Here is a 21,167-nt window from a genome sequence, read left to right on the forward strand (position 1 = left end):
GAGCAGGGGGCAGTGTATTTAAAAGGTGGGACATTTACTTCTAAGTTTGCATGTCCTGGTAGTGAAAAACTTAAATTAAATTGTTGCTACTTCAAGGATTTTTGGAATGTTAACTTAAAATTCTAACTTATGGTGAAGTCAGATTTTCAATTCCAATTCTGAAAATGCCACTTTTAAAAGTTGGCATTTTCTTGCCTCAGCGATTTGGTTCCTGGAGTCTGTCCTTGGTCACATGACTAGGTGCACTTGGTAGTTGGGTTTTGTGAATTCCTTTTAGACAGCCACACACAATGGGAGCTTAGGTGTCACTGGATGGGCCATCAATGGCAGGATGGGAAAAAGGAGTCGGGTCCAGATTCACTTGCTCCTGAATAACAACTATCCATTGTCACTTAAGTCAGCTTGGAGCCAGGGGAGGTATGGAATTCCTTTCCATGCACCTCAAAGCCACTGTGTGGATGCTTCTTCCACCTTCCAGAATGAGGGCACCAGTGAATAGAAGGACCCCAGTCATCACAATTTCAATACACTATGGATACTGTGACAGGAAGAAGGACTGCTGTGCTGCTGAAAGGACTGCCACTCTGCTTGACTGCTACTCTGAAGGACCTTCTGCCTTGCTGTGCTGACCTGATACCTGTTGCCCTCTTGCCTAGAGATAAAGAAATGGACCTGGAACCCATCTTGAATCCAGGATCACAGAGTGACTAAAAGGCCTAGCCTGCTGGCCTCCTGATCTGAGCTTCAGGGACATATATTTGGCTTCCCAGCAGCTCCTGGACCCGCCTTTAATGAGTTCCTGATCCCCAAAAGGTGCTTCTCAGATCATGGACCCTTGATGTGGTTCTTGAGCTCTTAAATACTAAGCTCTTGAGCCCTTTGTGACTGTAAATGGGCCTGTTTGCATAGGAACTAAGCAGATTGCTTTGAAAATCAGAGTGAGCAGCTGCTAGCCCATCTCTTCTCACAACAGCATTGACCACTCATAGGGGACAACCAGTGCGAAGCACCATCCCCCTTGTTCACAGCACCTTGCCTGCTCCTCACACCTTGCTGATCACTACCCACAATGCTCTCCTTGCTCCTTACGACCCCCTCCATCGTGAATGGGACTCTTGGCACAAAACCTGAGAAGGTATACGTTCAGCGGGACTAATCTGAGACTTTATCTGATCAGCACTCCATCACGGTCGGCCTAAACGTTTGGCTTTGATCCTGTCCAGCATGACCGGATATCTGCAGTTCACGCTTTAGGCTTTTAGGTGCTATATTGCAGTATATTCTTAAAAAATTCTTAGCACCGGCTCCACTGATTGCATTTTGTCATTTTGGTCTTGTTTTGTTCATTAAGTTAAGCTTATTTTTCTAACCATGTGTGGGATACTTTCTGTCTGGTGTTTTCACTGTTTTACTGTTTGAAGTTTTGCAAAAATACTTTACACATTGTTAAGCCTGGCTGCTCTGTGCCAAGGTACCAGGGGGTTGAGCACAGGTTAATTTGGGGCTTGCTTGGGTCTTCCCCGGACTAGAATAGTGGTTGCTGCTTTAAACTTTATTTAAACATTTTCAATGAGTCAAAAAAAGGGGAAGAAACTAAACACAGAAGCAGCAATCACAATATATAGTGACAAACATGACTCCAACTGCCTTAGCTTCCACTATCACTCCTTAACAATTCCCTTATCAGGGGCATTGTTCCCAACTTCTTCAAGATCGCAGAAGTCACACCTATTCTAAAGAAAGTCGGTGCTGACCCCCTGGTACTTAGCAACTACCGACCGATCTCTTTATTACCCTTCTTGGTCAAAATCCTTGAGACCCATGTGGCAAGCTGTTTGAGCACACATTTGGAGCACTCTCACTACCTTGACCCACATCAAGAGGGTTTTAGACCCAAACACTCCACTGAGTCCATCGTTTTAGCAGTCCACGATGAACTTAGGAAGGGGGCGGACCAGAACATCTCGCAGGCACTGGTACTCCTGGATCTGTCGGCTGCCTTCGACACGGTCGACCACAATTTACTGGTCGAGTGGGTCGAGAGTGCTGGCATCCGAGGGTTTCCTCTAGAATGGATCACCTCCTTCCTCAGCAACCGCAATCAATGAAAAAATATAAATCTGTTAAAAATGTAAATAAAAATATATTTAATCTTTTTTAAAAGAAAATCAAATTGTAATGTTAAATATTTATCACAAATACCTACAAATATTATATTAAAAAACTTTTTTCAAACATATAAATACTTTTATTTAGAAATTATCTATTAACAAAAACATTAATTATTACATACATTTAGTCTATTTACTTCCTATCCTTATACCACCACACAACTCACATCGCAAATAAAAAAAAATATTTGCATAATTAACATAATTCATTATCAATTAAAGAAATAATATTAATTTAAAAAAAAGTAAAACACATACAATTTAATTAACTTCCTACCATTTACTCCTATAATCCCCACAACCCACACCTAAAATTAAACTGTAAAAAAATTAATTACACAATTAAACACTTTTTTAATTTAATAATAGTACCTATCAACTAATTATAAAGTAAGTACCATTTATTTACTCCCCTTTCCCCATATAGAAAGAGGTGTGGTGCCGCGGCTAGGGCGACTGACTCCGGAATCTGGGGATCACAGTTCGATCCCATGCACCGGTGGCAGATTAGCCCAGCACCATGTGACTCTGGGCAATAGCTTGCTTAATCTTCCCGACAGCCCCCAGCGCCTAGAGACCCTTACGGGTGATTGTGCGCTTTACAAATGTGGATTCTTATTTTTATATAAACCCACAACCCACACACAAAATAAATAATTAAACAATTACACTAATTAATTATCAATTATTTAATATTAATTATCGACTTATCATTAATTAATTTAAAATGAATTACTTCCCTCCCTTTACCACTAAAAACCCACAACCCGCAATTAAAATTCATTACACAATTTCCATGTTTAATTGTCAATTAATTAATTAATAATAATTAACGACTAATTATTAATCAATTAAAAATAAATTACTTCCCACTCTTTACCCCTATAAACCCCACAAACCTCACCTAAAATATACCCATAAAAAGTAACAACACAATTAAGATGATAACATCTCAATCAAAAAATATTAATAAATAAATATATTCGTTAGTTTATTATAATTAAAAATTAAATTACTTCCCACCCTATTCCCCTATAAACCCACAACCCACTACGGAACTAAAAAACACAACATTTTATTAAAATAAAACTAATAACTACTAAAAATGTAACACATATATTAAAAAACATAAACAATACTTATACAAAAAAATACACCACATACTTTTAAAATATATACTAAAATACAGAACCCTTCTTACCTTAAAGTCGATATTCTTGACCACTATATTCTTGCTGTCGATATTTCCGTGTCACAATATTTAAAACTCAATATTACTGTAAGTCGACATTTCCAAGTCGATATTTTGAGTGCATACCAACTATGCCATACAGCCACTGATGATAGAGGCAGTACAGTAGGTGATGTACATGTATACATGATCTGGATCCTGGAGACCTCTACTTGGAAGCAGGAGCAGCCGAATAGTTTGAGCACACTCAAACTATAAGGCAGTGTTATGAAAGAGTTCACTCTCCTGCTAGGAAATGTAATTGTAATCTCCAATACCTAATATTGCATGCTGAAACCAAGAACATAGCTACAAATTCTGTGCATGAAGATATACCGAGTTAGGGAAATGGCAGCTTTTACATTAAAAGATGTCTTTTATTTTTTTTAAAGAGTTTTATATAGCGCGAACTAGACCCGAGACAGCAGGTATCAGAGCGCTTTACAGGAGCACTAGTTTCGTTACAGAAGAATCTTCTGCATCCGTTCCTCACAACCACCTTCAGATCACACCAAGAGTCTTTATAATTGAGCACAAGCCATGCACCCTCTCCCCTACACAACAGTAAGGCTTCTACAGTTGATTCAAGAAACATCCAGCGATGGAAGCTGACTGACAGCACATAGCTAGCATACACCAACTAACTGGGTCTCTTTGTTTTGGCCTTAATATTACTGCCTAACCAAAATGATAAGTCTTCAATTTAGTCTTGAAGACAGTCAGAGTGGGGTAAAGCTAGATATCTTGGGGTAAAGAGTTCCAGATTGTTGGGCCAGGAACTGAAAAGGAAGGGCCTCCACGTGTTAAGATTAATGTCATGCACCTTGTGGACTCTCTTCTTGCTCTGAGAGCAGGAGAATAGGGACATATCCTAGAGAGATCATGGCTAATTGATGCAAACACTTGATGGCCAGGCAGGCAACCTTCAATCGGTTGCGGTATGCCAGTGGTAGCCAATATAATAAGCGATGTACAACTAACCTAAGATCTCTAGTTCCTAATCCATAGATAGCATATACCACAGCATTTTTGGCTCTTTGTAATCACTGAAACAGCATTGAAGGAAGACTTAAATAAAGAACATGGGACTCGCTCAACCAAACAGTAATTGTAGTTTACCCCACAAGGGAGTAATAGCAAAGGGAGAAGAACTTTATCTCCACGGAAATGGTAAGAATAATTGTAATCACTGCATTCACTTGAGGGCCAAGGAATGCAACATCACCAGTATTTCACTTCATCACTCAACTGAAAGTCAAGGCTAAAATATTAGCTGGTTTAAGGACTCTCAGTGCGGATCTAACCTTGGATCCAAAACAAATCATATTATGTTGGCGCTGTTATATTGTTAGAAATAATCTGATTTCTATCCTCATTATGACATGTTCAAAATCTTAAAGACAAATAGGTAAGAGGAAAATTTGCTGAGTGACATCAGCAAAGGATTGAACCAGCTCAAAGAGTGGACCAGGTGTATTTATTGAACAAGGCTAGTGAGAGCAATCTTTCCTGGGGGATTTCACAGCTTTCCTCAATAAACTCAGAGGTAAAAGGACCCTTCTTGACTTTCTAGATACATTTTGCGAGAGAAGATTAAAACCATCTGATGGAACAGTTTGAGGCCACCAGCAGGGTGTGAAAGTGGTCCAACAATTTAGCATGGACAACGATGTCAAAGGCAGGAGAAAGGTCCACCAGCATGCCTGCATCTTTGTTGATAGACAACAAGGTGTCATCACAGTTAATCAAAAACACTTTCAGTTCTATGAGAGCAGTAACCATAGTGAATAGGGGACAATATATTGTCAAAATCCCTGCAGCTGTAGAGAAATAAAACGTTCCAGGAGTCTAGTCAGCACAAGCAAAATGGTAATTGTACGATTATTTGACAGCTTTGAAGTGGATGCAAAAGAAGCCAGACCGGAGAATTTCGCACACACCTGGTTGGAATTCTGGGTAGCCAAAGTGCAACTGTGCCTGCTTTCTTGTAGAATGGGTCCATCAAGCTTTGGCATTCCCACTATCCTTGTGGACTCTTCCTAGAGCCGTCATTGCCAGATTACTTAACTACTCCAGGATAACAGCATATAGGTGGCCTGGCAAAACAGAGGAGTCAGATACAACTTGCAGAGGATAATGTCACCTATAGACTATGCATGACTGGTGCAATAACAACAAAAATCCTTTCCGGGTAAGAAACAGGTAATAAGAGCAATGCAGTTGGACTATAAAAGCCTGTACTCGACCAAATGGAAGATTATATTTTAGTGTAAATTCTACTTTTTTTGATAACCTGGAAGCTGAATAATTCTGGGAAGAGGAAAGGAATGTCCTGCCCTCAACGGTCCCTTTGGGCGATGGCCAGGCTACTATGCGCACAGATCATGTCCTCCTAGAACTGCAAGGTCTGACAGAAAGAGGCAACTTATGTGACAAAGGTCCCAACCATTGACAAAGGGTTTTACACTACTCACCCTGGACCAACATTAGTCTTCAGAAGGAGAGAAGGAAACCCTTGTGGTCCTAAAAAACAGAATGGAACACAGGAACAGTTAGAGACACTAGGGTGCTGTAAGCATGAGACATATTTAAAATTGCATGTGGAATTACTCTTCACTGTAGAAATGTCAATAAAAAGGAAAGGCTTGAGCCGGGTGGTGGGGTGGGGCAACCACACCTAATTGGTAAAGGGAAATAGATGCCGAGCTTCTTGCTTCAGGGAGGACCCACGGAGAGATGTTCCTAATAGGCCTGAATGTACTTGATGGGCTAAGTCATTATTTAAATAGAAGATGTCTGTCAGACTGATAGTAAAGGTAGCAATGCAGATAAAGAGGCAGCACAAGAGCAACACAGCTCCTCCCGAGAATTAGCTAATTTACATGCATTGCTAGTCAGAATAAGGTTTCATCAAAACATGGATAGGGGAACAGGCGACAGAAGCTTCTAGGAGAATGGAAGTGCAAGGTGGGAAGATGTTGGGGAAGGTTATGTTCTAGTTCTATAGTTGAGAAATGTTTAATGGAGGGAGATTATGGCAGATTTTGGTGATTACCTGTCTTTCCAATGAATCATGCATTGAACTGGAAGGCCACTGACAGCTGAGGACTTAGCAGAAACCTTAGAGGTCCTGAAAATCTCCACAATTCTGAGCACTGATGGCCTCCTGGGTAACTATTTGAAAATCCTGGCCAGAGTACAATTGGACTGGAGTGTTTTTACGCCAGAGGAAGGGCAAAACATAAACTGAGAGAAGCACATCTAGCTATAGAGTGTGTCCATACTTTGCCTGGACCAGCTGCTATTGTCCTAATAGCCTTTGAAACATAGGGGCTCATTAGGATGGCGGACACGAGTGAACTTAATCTAATGCACCAGCGCTGAATGTGAAAGAGACATTATTGTAGCCCTGCAGAAACCTACCCAATATATAAATGAGGTGGTGTTAATGCTTTTGGGTTACTAACAGAAAGCAGTAATATAAACGTCATTCATTAGTGGTTTATACACTCATTATCACTAGAAACAGAATATTTATTTTAAAATAGTTTTTTTTTAAAGCCAGGATCTAGTGCACACAAGTTTGGTAACATCACAGGAGATCATAAAAAGCAGCTAAGCTTTTCAATAACAGTTAAAACAGGGAAAAATCTTAATGTCACAATTTATAGACCTTACACCCTCAAAGCTACATGCTAGTTCTAACAGATGAAAAAATAATAGGACTGAGTTTCAAAGGTGGTGCGCATACCTGGACAACAAGTTTTGTTGTCTGTTTGGAATCGCTTGTCATATATTTAGAGCACAAGGCCATGAGCTAGGAGATTGTGTCTACGAAACTACAGAAATCCTGTCACCAGTTTGTGAAGAGAGAATGGAATGCTTTGCAGACCCTCGGGGAGTCTTGCAGGAGGCTTCTTCAGTCGAGATGGAATCTGCTGCCATGCTCATCTGGATCTGCAATCTGCATCTTCAGCCTGGGTGAAGTTTTTCTCCTAACTAACTGGTCAAGTGGTAGTCAATCAATCAATCAATCAGGGGATTTATAGATAACACTACCCACCAGTGAGGGTCTCAAGGCGTTGGAGGAGGGGGATTCGGGCAGCTCCGGTTATTCAAAAAGCCAGGTCTTGAGGCTCTTCCTGAATGCTTGCAGTGTGGGGCTTCGTCTGATGCTGAGGGGGCGTTCATTCAGGTCTCAATGTAGGAGACAGATCTGCCTCCTGTTCTGGCTCTGTGGATGTGGGGGATTTTGGCCAAGGCCTGGTCAGCGTAGCAGAGTTTTCTCTTGGGGACTTAGAAGGAGATACTTTTATTGAAGTATTGGGGTCCGGTGTTGTGGAGGGCTTTGCGGGTGTGTGTGAGCAGCTTGAAGGTCCCTCTTTTTTTGACGAGGAGATAGTGTAGGTCTCGCAGGTGCTAGGTGATGTGGTCTTGTCATGGGATGCTGAGGACGAGTCTGGCTGCAGCGTTTTGGATGGTCTGGAATGTGTGGAGTAAAGATTTGTTGATTGAGTCATAGAGGGCGTTCCCGTAGTTCAGCCTGCTGGTGAAGAGTGCGTGGGTGACGGTCTTCCTGGATTCATGGGGAATCCATTTGAAGGTCTTGCAGAGTTTGCAGTGGATGTTGAAGCATGTGGAGGCTACTGCGTTGATCTGTTGGTTCATGGTGAGGGAGTAGTCGCGTATGATGCCGATGTTGTGGGCATGGCATATTAGAATGGGGGGGGTGCTGAGGGTGGGGGGCCACCAGATGTTGTCCCACATGGAGTGGGTGGATCTGAGGTTGAGGACTTCTGTTTTTTCTGAGTTGCGCTTCAGACAGCTGCTGCTTATCCAGGTTGCGATGTCCTTCATTCCTACCTGGAAGTTGCCCCTGGTGATGTTGGGTTCCTTGGAGAGGGAGAGGATGACCATGAGCTGGGTGTCGTCGGCTTAGTATACTATGCTGAGTTCATGTTTTCTGACGATGGTTGCTAGGAGGCCATGTAAATGTTGCAAAGCGTGGGGCTGAGGGAGGATCCTTGGGGTACTCTGCATATGACCTCTGTGGGTTCAGAGAGAAAGGGCGGGAGTCTGATTCTTTGAGTTTGGCTGGCAAGGAAGGAGTGGATCCAGTCTAGGGCAGTTCCCTGTATGCCTGCGTCGTGGAGTCTGGCAGTTAGTGTGCAGTGGGAGACGGTGTTAAAGGCTGCTGAGAGGTCTAATAGAATGAGAGCTGCCATGGCCTTGGTCGAGGAGTGTGCGGATGTCATCCATGGCAGCTAGGAAGGCAGTCTCAGTGCTGTGGTTGCTGCGGAAGCCGGATTGAGATGTGTTTAGGATGCCCTTATATTTGTATCTTATCTAAGCTGGAATTTGCAATGCCACCTAAGGAATGTTTTGTCACAATCATATACATCAGTGGATGTACTAATAAGGTAAACATATGTCAATATAGAGTACAGTTGGGTTATGGCTGTTATATGACCTTGAAAACTGGACCTCTGCACGATTGATGTTGCACTGGGGGTTTTGTGTCTATATCTAAATTACCTGACACTTTCACAATTCTTTGAAAGATAGGCGCAGATGACATCTGCTTTAAAGGCAGACAGGTTGATGATTCTGCATAATTTGAGTAAAATGGCAGCCTCTATTGTAAAAGATGGCGTCCTCCATTACCTAGGATAAATTTCGGCCAAAGGTAAACAAGCTGGACAGGCTAACTAAAATGAAGACTATGCTAAAAAGGAACATGTCGTGTATGTGTTTAAGAAACTAAAACTAAAAGAAAGAAGCATTAAAGCCAATGATTAAAATAGTGGAGGGAAACAGTCATAGGATTTATGACATTGCTGGTATAATAATTAAGCTAAGTAGTCAACAAAGTATCGCTGAATAAATGTGATTTGATTGATCTTGCTTATTAGACATATTGATTATGCATTTACATAATAAAAGCACATGCCAGAAATGTGCATTAGATGAGATAGCAATTCATTACTTGTTACATGTTCAATAACACATGTCTGCAAACTCAAATGAACAAGGAGTCTCTGTGCTGGAAGACATGATTCTTACACCAGGCCCCCACTTGGTAAGAAAGATACATTACAAAAGCATTCAGTTTAATGTGTAACATCATGTGTGAGGAATATAAACAAAGGTTTTATGTGCAATGAAAAATCAAAGAAATCTAGGCTGGGGCAGAAAGAGAAACAAAAATATAAAGAAGGCAAAAAGGTTTAACCATTCTCGTTTAAACTCTTTCTGTTAAAAAAATAAAACAAAAACCAGCTGCAGTTACTTTTTTTGAATAGGGATGCATTTCGATCACCTTTGCTTCTTTCCGCTGATGATGTGAGCTCTCCACTGAATTCGAAGGTTAAACACAGTTTGGTCTTTCGTGAAAACACAGTGGAGCAAAGAGAACAGGATCAGCTCTCAATTTGAATGGAGCAGAGAGAGCACATCATTTTCTGAGGTTGCTGGAGCAGACATGAGCACATCCATGATGCTGATGGAATCCAATGATGAAGAGATGTCTTGTTGCCTTTCTCTTTTTCACACTGCTGGTGGATTAGTATTTGGTGATTTTGATGATCCATCAACTTCTGCATGCTTTAGGATGGGCAACTGTAGTGCAGCAACAGGTTAGTGCAACCGATTGGTTTGAAACAGTTCCTTTGCTTGTGGATTGACAAAAGCTAAGTGCTCACAGATAGTGGCTCCAAAACTAGAATGTCACCTTTATGGCTCTGCTTCTCTGTAGATAACTGTGTTCCACGTTGCTTGTTCAACAAATAGAAGTTGTTGTGCAAAAGGGCACCACAGTCAGTATGAAATCCAGTCTTTGAAAGTCTTCAACTCTCAGATGAAAAATAAGCTCTTTGGAGGAAAAAAACCTATTTTCTTGCCGCTTGAGGTTAAAATACCTCATTTGGAATTTAGGTCGTAACAAGCTTGTTTTCATTTGCCAATGCACATAATCTATCAAATCTATTTTTGTACCAAGGCACACTTTCAAAACAATCTTTTTCATCAGAAAAGACAAAATATTTCACAGAGTTTTCATTTGTCTTTGCACAGATAATATGTAGGCATAAGAGCACATGAATCATTGCCTAGACGCATATGTATGTTTCTCGAAGCCATAAGGCATTACTTTAAAATCACATACTGTCATATTGAAAAAAACATTCTGAAAAGTCAAATTATAAATACCATTCTGAATCGTTTCAGTTAAATTACTATCAGTAATGTTTTCTTTCCAATGCTCGGAGCCTTGGTCAGTAAGAGTTTCAACAAAATGTGCAGTGTAACTGAGACTGAGTGTTAATCAGATTTAATCAGATTTCTTTGAAGCTTCTCTGTTTTTTGTGTGTAGCAAAAAGCAGATGTGTTTGATGCATCAGCAATGTTGAATAAGAATACGTTCTATGAAAGTTTAATGTTTGTTTCCATGCAAGGCCTTGCAGTGTTCCTATTGTGTATAGTGTTTATAATTGTACATTTTTCAGGATTCAATGCTTTTGTGAATTTCACAATAACCACAATTATGAAAACAGTACATAACTTTGTAATGTAGAATATGAAAACATAAACCTTAATTTTCAAAGGTAGCATAAAAGGACAAATCAATCAGTAATTTGTTGTACAGAATCAAGGTTGGGTGGACCTGAAAAGGAATCAGGAGTAATCATATAGGTCGCTTCCATTTCAGCACATATGCCAATTACAATGTCTCAGTGGGTCGCATAACTTAATAAGGAACCCTTTTCCCAGACTATGCTCTCGGGCACAGGATAAGCTTTAAAGTTGGCAGTGTAGATAGAGATCTCATCAAGCTCTGTGGGATGAGAGATGCAGTGGAAGTACTTGAACCCTGTGTTGTGGAACTGTTCATTTAGAGATGTAATGCCCATTCAGTAGCAGTAGAACAACAGCCAGCATTGTCAGCCACATGATGAAAAGGAAACACTGTTGTAGTGACCCAAACATAGGGCCACAGTGGTATCAGGTACCTGTCATGAAACCAATTATATGCAAGAAGAAATCGATGGCATAGAGTGACGGTGGATTGTGATGTAAAGTCCTCAGTGTAGAATTTAGATTCATTTTCTTAAAGAGCTGCTTCTCAAAAAGTCATCATCGATGTCGATGTTGACTCATATGAAGGTTCATGGTAAACCAGAGCAGTAGTTGAGAGTGTAGAATTGTTGAATTTGCAGCAGAAGGCTCCTCCGTAGAATCTGGAACTTGGTGTAAAGCTGGAGACACAGTTGGCTCAGCAGGACCTGGATTGGGACAACAGAATCAGACACATTATGCTTTTAATGTGAACAATGGACGCCTTCTTGTTTTTCTTTGAATCAGGCAGTTGAAGCAGGATTACAGTCCATGTGCCTTCTAGACCAAGAACTGGAATTCTGTAAGATAACTCAAATACTTGTTTATCCGCAATCTTTTTCAAATTTTGTGAGTCACCCTTCAGCAGCATTGGAAACTTTCATTGGTGGCAGAGTTGCAATGTCTCACATTGAATAGTTTAGTTCTGAGTTCTTTGAATGTTTTGCAGCATGTTTTTTTCAGTCTCTGGGGCAGACAATGTTGCTTCTGCCACCTTCCCAGGGAGATCCAGAATAGGAGTATGCTCCAGAGATCATGTAATATGAAGTGCAACCACCTATTACTCCTCTAGCCAAAATATTTAATGCTCACTAGACTTCCTGCAGATTATACAATCAACTCAGTCCTGCATTCAATACTCTAGCTGTTAAGACTTGTTGAATATATTAAAGTTCGTTCACCTAACCAAATATTTACGAGTCAAAATAGGTTGGTGAATTGCAAATAAACACCCAGAGCAGACGTAATATCCCTGTAAGCCTTTGAGGCTAATGCAGGACCATTGTCTGAATGAGAAGAATAAAAACTGCTCCAGTGGCTTTGATACGACAGGCCTTTTTAACCGCCTAAGCATATCAGCATTTCTTTGTGGCCCAAACCTATAAGAATCTTGAGCCTGAATCAACAGAAACTAATATAAAATAATAATAGCCACATCTGTGATTAGCCCTGACATTGTCAATGGAACGATCACCATGAAAGGGCAAGCAAAATAGTGTGGGAGTCTGCACAGGTCTTACAAAAATAAAATGTATCATTTATTGACTAAATATTGCTTCACAACACATATTTATTTTTGCTTTAGTTTGTTTAATTGAGGATGGCTACCTTTGACACCAGTTTTAGTGCTTTAGCTTTTACTCTGCAGATTTATGCCAGCATGTGCAGACACATTAACCCACTGAGTTGCTATGATTTAATATAATATAGCTCGCTCGGTTCGAAAACCATTAGAGTGTTATCTGAATTGAGGGTGTAGGACTGATCCGAAGACTCGTCTTCTTTTGAAGTTGAATAAATCATTGTTAAAGTATCTGTGTTGATCTTGGCTTGAGATCAGATCAGATTATTTACAGATTTCTTTGAAAGGTATGATGGCTTGAGATCAGATCAGATTATCTACAGATTTCTTTGAAAGGTATGATCTGTATCCGCAGTGTGATGTTGTACACGCTCTAGTAGTTGGGATGGGAGAAGTCTAGGGGTTGGAGGAAGAGGAGGAGCAGTGACAGGAAAGGGGCAGATAGAGTAGGGACAGGGACTGGAACAGACGTGTTAATAAAGCTCAGTGAATAGAAAGCACATACCACGAGTCTGTCATTATTTATGTCAAGACATGACAACTGGCAACGAAGGTGGGATCAGGTGACCTGCCATCCCTGCTGAACCGAGAGCTACCCTGTCCCGGGCACCAGCAAAGACGTGGTCGCTGTTGCGCCGTCTGTGCCCCACGAAGCCGTCGCCTACAGCCCTAGGCCAGCGGTGGATGAGCCGCTCTTCGATCAGGCGATCGTGTAGAGCCCCTCCGGAACAGCGTGACTGCAGCGCTGCCTCTTCGGCACCAGACGCGATCCTTCACGCCAAAAGAAAAGTCGTGAGTGTGCCCCGAAGGCTGTGCCAACAAAGAAGTAACTGGGAGCCCACCCCAGTCCTCCTGAAGCGCCCAGAAAGAGTGGGGAGTGTCCGGAGAAGCAAGTAAACCCCGCGGAGGCGCCAGAAGAAAAGCGCCGATTTTGCCGCCATCGGATCTCACCCCGATGTGTGAGAGACGGCACGCAGCGGACCGAAAGAAACCGGAGCTTGCCCCTGGCCTACCTTGATGGTGAAAGTGGCCTGGAAGTGGGAGCTGGGCTGCACAAATCCTGTTGTCCGGAGAAGAGATCCTCGGTGAGTGTCCAGTGAGACCGAGTGAGCTGAAGAATGAATGCAACCAAACCTCGTGGGGGATGAGAACTTCTGCGTGGCGGCCATCTTAGAGTCAGGCGGCCGTGAAGGACACCCCTGTGAAATGCATGAGCGGCCATCTTGAAGTCAGGCATCCCAAGTTGAGGCCGAAACAAGCATTGAAAAGGCAAAAAACAAGCATTGATAGTAGACACAAAACAAGCACTGGCGAGTGCAAGGGACAAGCATTGATAAGTGCAAAACAAGCATTGGTGAGTGCAAGTGAAAACAAAAAAGGAAAAAGTGACGACTGCAGAAATAAGTATTGAACATTGCAAAAGCGAGCACTAGTCAGTATATAAGTGCGTCGTTAGCATTTCAGCCCAGCCATGTCGAACTCACCTAACCGGAACGGAGGTGGTGCAGCGGTGGCTGCTCCTGTTGTGCCCATCATATCACACCTACGCCCCCCGGAACCATTGACCCTGGTGGCGGGCGGAAGTATGGGTCCTCAGTGGCAGGAGTGGCTGGAGGACTTCGAAGATTACCTAGAAGGGTCGAAAGTCACAGGAGACAGAGACAAACTAATTGCACTCCGCAATCTCGTTGGCAAAGAGATTGGTAAGGTGATCAAAGAATTACCGACGGATGACAAAGGGACTTATGATAAAGTGCGCGATGCACTCAACAGGAGATTTGTGCACAAAAGAAATGTGGACTACGAGAGGTACGTGTTTCATCAGGCACGTCAGGACAAAGATGAAATGATGAGCACCTTCATATCACGACTGCGCCGACTGTCGCAGTATTGCAATTTTGACTCATTTTCAACGGAAGATGCCATCCGACTGAGAGTCATTGAAGGCTGTCATTCAGAGACCCTCCGAAGGCGATTGCTAAGAAAGAGCCATGATCTCGACGAGATTGAGGAAATGACGAGGGTATATGACCAGGCGGAAGAGCACGCAAAAAACATGGAGACAGGGAGGAGCGGAAAAAAAGAGCAAGCATATTGGACTCAAAGCTCCAGCAGTCAGAGAAGATCAGGTGATCATCAGAGAAGGTCTCGTCCAGCGTCCAGACACACACACCGAAGTCATCGACGCTATGAATCGAGAAGGAGAGAAAAGAAATCGAGCTACATCAAGAAGCCAGAACGTCCACGGAAATGCTACCGATGTGGGTATGACTTCCCACACACAGACACCTGTCCAGCAATGAGCCAACAGTGCCGGAAATGCGGGCGTAAGAATCATTTCGAAGTCATGTGTGGAGTGTACAGCATGGAGAGAAGGAGTGAGACAACCAGATCTCGACCAGAAGAAAAGCGACATCACGCGAAAGCTGTGCAAGACAGAGCACTGTCGTCGTCTGGCTCGTCACATTCCAGCAAAGAATCTCACAGATCTCAATGGATCAGAAGGTCACCGTCGAGGGAATCGAGGTCAACCTCTCAAGAGACGACGTTCACGGATGAATACATATGCATGGTGGCTGACCCGGACCAACTGAAAAAGTATCCTCCGCTAGATATCAAAGTGGGGACTCATGCCACCAAATTTGTACTTGATAGTGGGGCATCGTTAAATTACATGCCCGTGACCGAATACAACAAGATGAGACCACCGCCTGTACCGAGTCCCGCACATGTCAAGGTGTTTACCTGGATGGCGAAGAAACCACTTCCCTGTCTGGGCAAGTTTGCAACGACGCTCAAACACGAGTCCACAGCAGTTCCGGCCTACATCCACGTCATTGAAGGACGTCATTGAAGGACCGGAGGCCAATTGCCTCCTCAGTTTGCCCACGGCAGAAAGACTCAGACTGGTTGAAATCCTATACCGGGTACATGACAATCCAGACATTGTCCCAAAATTTCCCAAGTTGTTCAGCGGGCTCGGAAAAATGAACAAGTGTCTGATTCGCCTACACATAAACGACCAAGTGCGCCCTATTGCTAAGCACCCAAGGTGAGTGCCTTTCCACCTTCAGCAGGCAGTAGAGGACAAAATTCAGGAACTACTGCGAGCGGACATTATCGAAAAAACGGATGGTCCCACACCATGGGTGTCACCAGTTGTAATTGTCCCCAAAAAGGGTACCCCGGAGAAAGTACGGTTGTGTGTGGACATGAGGCTTCCCAACACAGCCATAGAATGGGAGCGGCATCCCGGGCCTCACCTGAGTGACATGATAGCGGCACTGAATGGAGTCAGGGTATTCTCAAAGTTAGATCTCAACAAGGGATACCATCAGTTGGAGTTGCACGAAAAATCAAGATACATTACAACATTTGACACCCATCTGGGCCTGTTTCGTTACAAAAGACTGAGTTTTGGCATCTCCTCTGCAGCGGAAATATTCCAAGAGGTGATACGCCAAACCATCAGGCATATCCCGAATTCCCTAAACTACAGCAACAACATATTGGTATATGGATCAGACACACAAGAACATGACAAAGCCCTGGATCGAGTATGCCATGCTCTCCTGGAAGCGAATTTAACTTTAAACAAGCACAAGTGTGAATTCCATCAGTCCACTCTCAAGTTCTTTGGTCACGTGTTCTCCGGGGCTGGAATGAAGCCCGACCCCGAGAAAGTAACTGCACTCAACACCACCAAGAGCCCTCAAGATGTCAGCGATGTCAGATCATTCCTGGGCATGGCCAGCTATTGCTCCAAATACATCAAGGACTATGCAACGATCAGTCACCCCCTTCGTGCCCTTACGAAGCAAGGACAACCGTTTGTGTGGAGCCCTCAGTGTGAGCGGGCTTTCCAAGAAATCAAGCAAGCGGTGGAATCGGCGAACAATCTGGCCTATTTCAACACCAAAAGGAAGACGGAGATAACGGTGGATGCCAGTCTAGTGGGTTTGGGTGCCATCTTGGCTCAATATGACAGTGACACTGAGCGGCGTCACATCGTGGCATACGCCAGTCGCAGCCTCTCCGACACTGAGAAGGCCTATTCTCAGCCCGAGCAAGAGAGCCTAGCGGTCGTGTGGGCGTGTGAACATTTCCATGTGTTCATCTTCGGCATTTCACCATGATCACGGATCACCAGGCCCTTGTCACCATTTTCGGTAATCCCAAAGCCAAGATGCCGCCCCGCATTGAAAGATGGGGTCTGCGATTGCAGGAATACACATTCACCATTATTCACAAACCCGGGAAGGGTGAGAATCCGGCGTACTACATGTCCAGACACCCTCAAGCATCCCATGAATCACATCCGTCAATGGCTGAGGAATATATAAACTTTGTGGTAGGTGTAGCCCGACCACCGGCAGCCCCATTAGAAGCGATCAAGGACGCTACGGCGCAGGACAATATCCTTCAGAAGGTAGTGTGCCGACTGCGCACACATCGCTGGAGACATGATAGTGAGGACGAAACGAGTGACTCACAAGTACGTCAGGAACTACAAGCTTTCCGACATGTCAGTGACGAGTTGTCAACTACCTCAGAGGGGCTCCTGCTGAGGGACCATCGGATTGTCATCCCGAGACAGCTACGTCAAGGAGTGGTCAACCTCGCACATGAAGGTCATCGGGGAGTTGTTGCCACCAAGAGAGCTCCAAGGGAGAGAGTCTGGTTCCCGCAACTCGAAAAAATGGTTGAGCTCACCTTGAAGACTGTCCCCAATGTCAACTGGTGAAGTCGGGAGAGCCTCCAGCTCCCCTTCAAATGACTCCACTGCCCAAAGGGGTATGGCAGGAACTCGCCATGGATTTCTATGGACCCCTCCAGTCAGGCCAGTACATGGTGGCTATCATGGACGAATACTCAAGATTCCCGATAGCTCAGTTTGTATCTTCCACCAACGCCTCCAGCATAATTGCCGTGTTAGACGAAGTATTTGCTGGGTGGGGCGTTCCCAAGGAACTCAAAACAGACAATGGTCCTCCTTTCAATTGCCATGAATTCAGTGAATTTTCAAAGCATCTAAACTTTCGACATAGAAAGATTACACCGTTGTGGCCACAAGCCAATGGCACCAATGAGAGGTTCATGGCCACCCTGAAAAAGACCTTTCAACAGGCCACATTGGAAAAGAAAGACTTACAAATAGCTCTGAACGAAGTGCTAAGAGCGTATCGGACTACCCCTCACGCCACCACCGGAAAATGTCCTGCCACACTCATGCTAGGGCGACCCATCAGGACAAGGATCCCGACGTGGGAAGGGGCTCTAGCACCGGTGTCCCCAACACGCACCCATAGAGAAACAGCAAGGGCTGACCAAGCGGAAAAGAGTAGGATGAAAACATATGCGGACGCCAGACGGCGCGCCAAGTCTCCCTCCCTTCGGACAGGAGATTGTGTAGTGGTCAAACAAGAGCAGGCCAAGAAAACAGATTGTCGGTTCAAGGAAGAACCTTTGATCGTCACTCAGCACAAAGGCACCATGATCACCGCCGAGTCTGAGCAAAGAAGGATTACCCGAAATGTGTCTCATTTTCAGAAATGTACCCCGGGCATGAAAGAGACACTTGATAGGGATACAGCACAACGAGAGGTTGGCGGACTGAGTCAACCGAGTCCAATCCTGAGACTTGACAGGCCAAAGGAAGATGCGCCTACAGAAGCTGGAACGCGTCTCCGACCACAAAGGGACATACTCAAGCCAAAGAGACTGATTGAAGAAATGGATTAGGAATAGCTAAAGTTCTTTTGTTAACAAAGGGGGAGATGTGATGTTGTACACGCTCTAGTAGTTGGGATGGGAGGAGTCTAGGGGTTGGAGGAAGAGGAGGAGCAGGGACAGGAAAGGGGCAGATAGAGTAGGGACAGGGACTGGAACAGACGTGTTAATAAAGCTCAGTGAATAGAAAGCGCATACCACGAGTCTTTATGTCAAGACATGACACGCAGCAAAGCGAGGTTTGCAGCGCAGTTCCCTTAAATGTGAATTCCTTCACTTTTATGGGCCATGGCATGTGGTATAGTCCAATGAAAGCTTGTCTCTGAAAAACAGCCACCTTCCCCAGAATTTTTATTTGTTTATTGGCTTCCCCTCTGAATCTCTGAAGCAGTTTAGGCGCTAATGTATGAATTTGCATTTTAAGCTATAAAGGACATTAAAAGTGATTCCTACAATACCCTGGCATGGGCACTGAAGGATCAGCTTTATATAATGAAAGTAACAGGGATAGGGTATTGATATGCAGGAGAGACACCTAAAAAACTTTACTGTGTGTGCAGTGCTTTGAAGTTGTCATGTATTCCTATAGGTTCTAAATCGATCCCCCTATTCCTGACCCTATTCTAGTTAAACAAACCAACAAGTTAACTAGCAGTCAGCCCATGAGGTAGAAAACCCCCATGATGCAGATACCGTTATCTGACGCAGTCACACTACGGCACAGGAACGTGTTATCTGATTAGGTCATAACGCTTGCGATCTAATTAGACAAGCGATATTCCTCCAGCCCCTGATAAGGCATACGGAGTTCTCATAACAAATCAAACCTATGACAACCTGGGAAAAACCCTGCGGCCATTGTTTTGATTTCACCGAGAACTTCAGTAAAAGAATGTGCTAACGAGCAAGTCGTATGACATCCTTATTGACGTATCTATGTCCATCCTTACGTCAATCTCGGCACCTTAAAGGTATAAATATTACCGATCTTGCCCTATGCAAACACACGCGTGGTGACGAGACGGAGCAGCCATACTTGCCGAAGCCAAGAGCAGAGCAGACCCCGCTGGCAGCAGCCCCGCCTTCCTGACGCGCTGAGAGACGCGCTGCTGTCTCCTGCCGAGAATCCAGCACTGGCGTTTCTGGGCAGCCCTCGCAGGCAGCCTGGAATATCGAGACCAGAGAGAGAGATACCATTCCTCATTCATCCTAACTTCCAGGTACAGAACTGAATAACCCCTCACAGAGAATTCTTTAGTTATTCACTTGGCAAAAACAAACTTAACTTAAACTGTAACTTTCTATTCCCGCCCACGTATTAGACTTAGGTCAGGTACACGGGGTAGGCGTATTTAGAAACACCAGTTGAGTACGTTTAGTCAAATGTATATGTGTATGTAATATATTTTATTCATTTTAAAACATCATATGGCTTAGAAACCATATCAATGTTTTTACAGTATTATTTTATACTATTGCTTTTAATGTATGCACTTTACTTAGCTATAAGTATTGCAATATTATCGATCCATTTCTCTTGTATGAGAAAAGAGACTGATCAATAAATAACACCTTTTTATTGAACACGCCCGTCTCTTCCTTTTCTCTACATTCTGATGAGACTAAGAATGCACGTACTGACTGAGTAAAATAAATTGCCTTTTGTTCACACGACTCTCGAGATTTACTCTTGATTAGGGGAGAGCAAAGTTGTCATGTTCTATGGTTGTCAGAAACTAAATCCCTTCTTGTCTAATCAGGGAAGTTAAGTCCTCCTTGAACATTCGAGAAAGTTTCTAGTGAACTATGAGCTAAGCTGGCAAACCCAAAACTTTAAGTCTAGTATCGACAGTAGTAGACCTAGTTAACGTCTGGCCTAGGCCTTTACTGCTGTAGGTATTATTCCAATGCGCAGAGCCTATTGGGATGATAGGAACTACACTACATGGCGCCCAACGCGTTTGGAAAGGGCGATAAAACTAACGTAAGACATTTAGAGTAACTCAGTCGTGCTTTCTCACTCAGACCCCTTTTCCCAAATACTCCAAAGACGTCTGGAGTGGGTGAAAGGTAATATCCGCCAGACCTCGCAGGAGGGAACTCCTATGTATGGTTCTTGGTATAGTCAACGTTGAAGGATAAACAGTTCCAAAATATTGTGCATCTAATCTTTGTTTCCATAAGAAACCTGATCTGCAAACAAAAGAAATAACCTTCAGGACAGTAAAATGTCAGACAATGAAGAAGAAAGAGAGGCAGTTAGATTAGCAGCTGAACTCGCAGCGGCTGATGCTGCAGCACTAGATGCGGACGGGGATATAATACTCATCCCGGTCATCAAAAGGAGATCTATAACCCTGAAACTTATAGAAAATGGACTGACACCCAGAGGTGGCACAGTCATATTCGTAATTGAGGCACACGAATATCGGCAGACAGAGGTATACTATTCATGGATACATTTTCCAGCAGCAAATGCTGTAACAAAGTACTTCCACTATTACAAAATAGAGGAACCTCCTAATGAGTACACTCCTTTCGAGGAGGTGGAAGTACCACTCAAATTCCAAGGGCATTTGCTCTTATTTGATGGCGCCCTAAAACATAACAATCACATCACCAGGCTCGGTCCTTTAGGTAGACCAGGAGCAACGTGGCCGGTCCTAGCCGGATACACACCACATCCAGACATCAATGGGATGTCTGTAGCAGAGCTGTTAACACAGCTAAAACAATTAATAAAAATTCATAGACAATTAGTTCAGTATGTGATGCGGACTTCAACAATTCAGCCAGCGATTAAACTTCCACAGCTGACCCCTCACCAGGGGAACACAAATAA

The sequence above is a fragment of the Lissotriton helveticus genome, chromosome 8 (assembly GCF_964261635.1).
Source record: "Lissotriton helveticus chromosome 8, aLisHel1.1, whole genome shotgun sequence".
Lineage (NCBI taxonomy): Eukaryota > Metazoa > Chordata > Amphibia > Caudata > Salamandridae > Lissotriton > Lissotriton helveticus.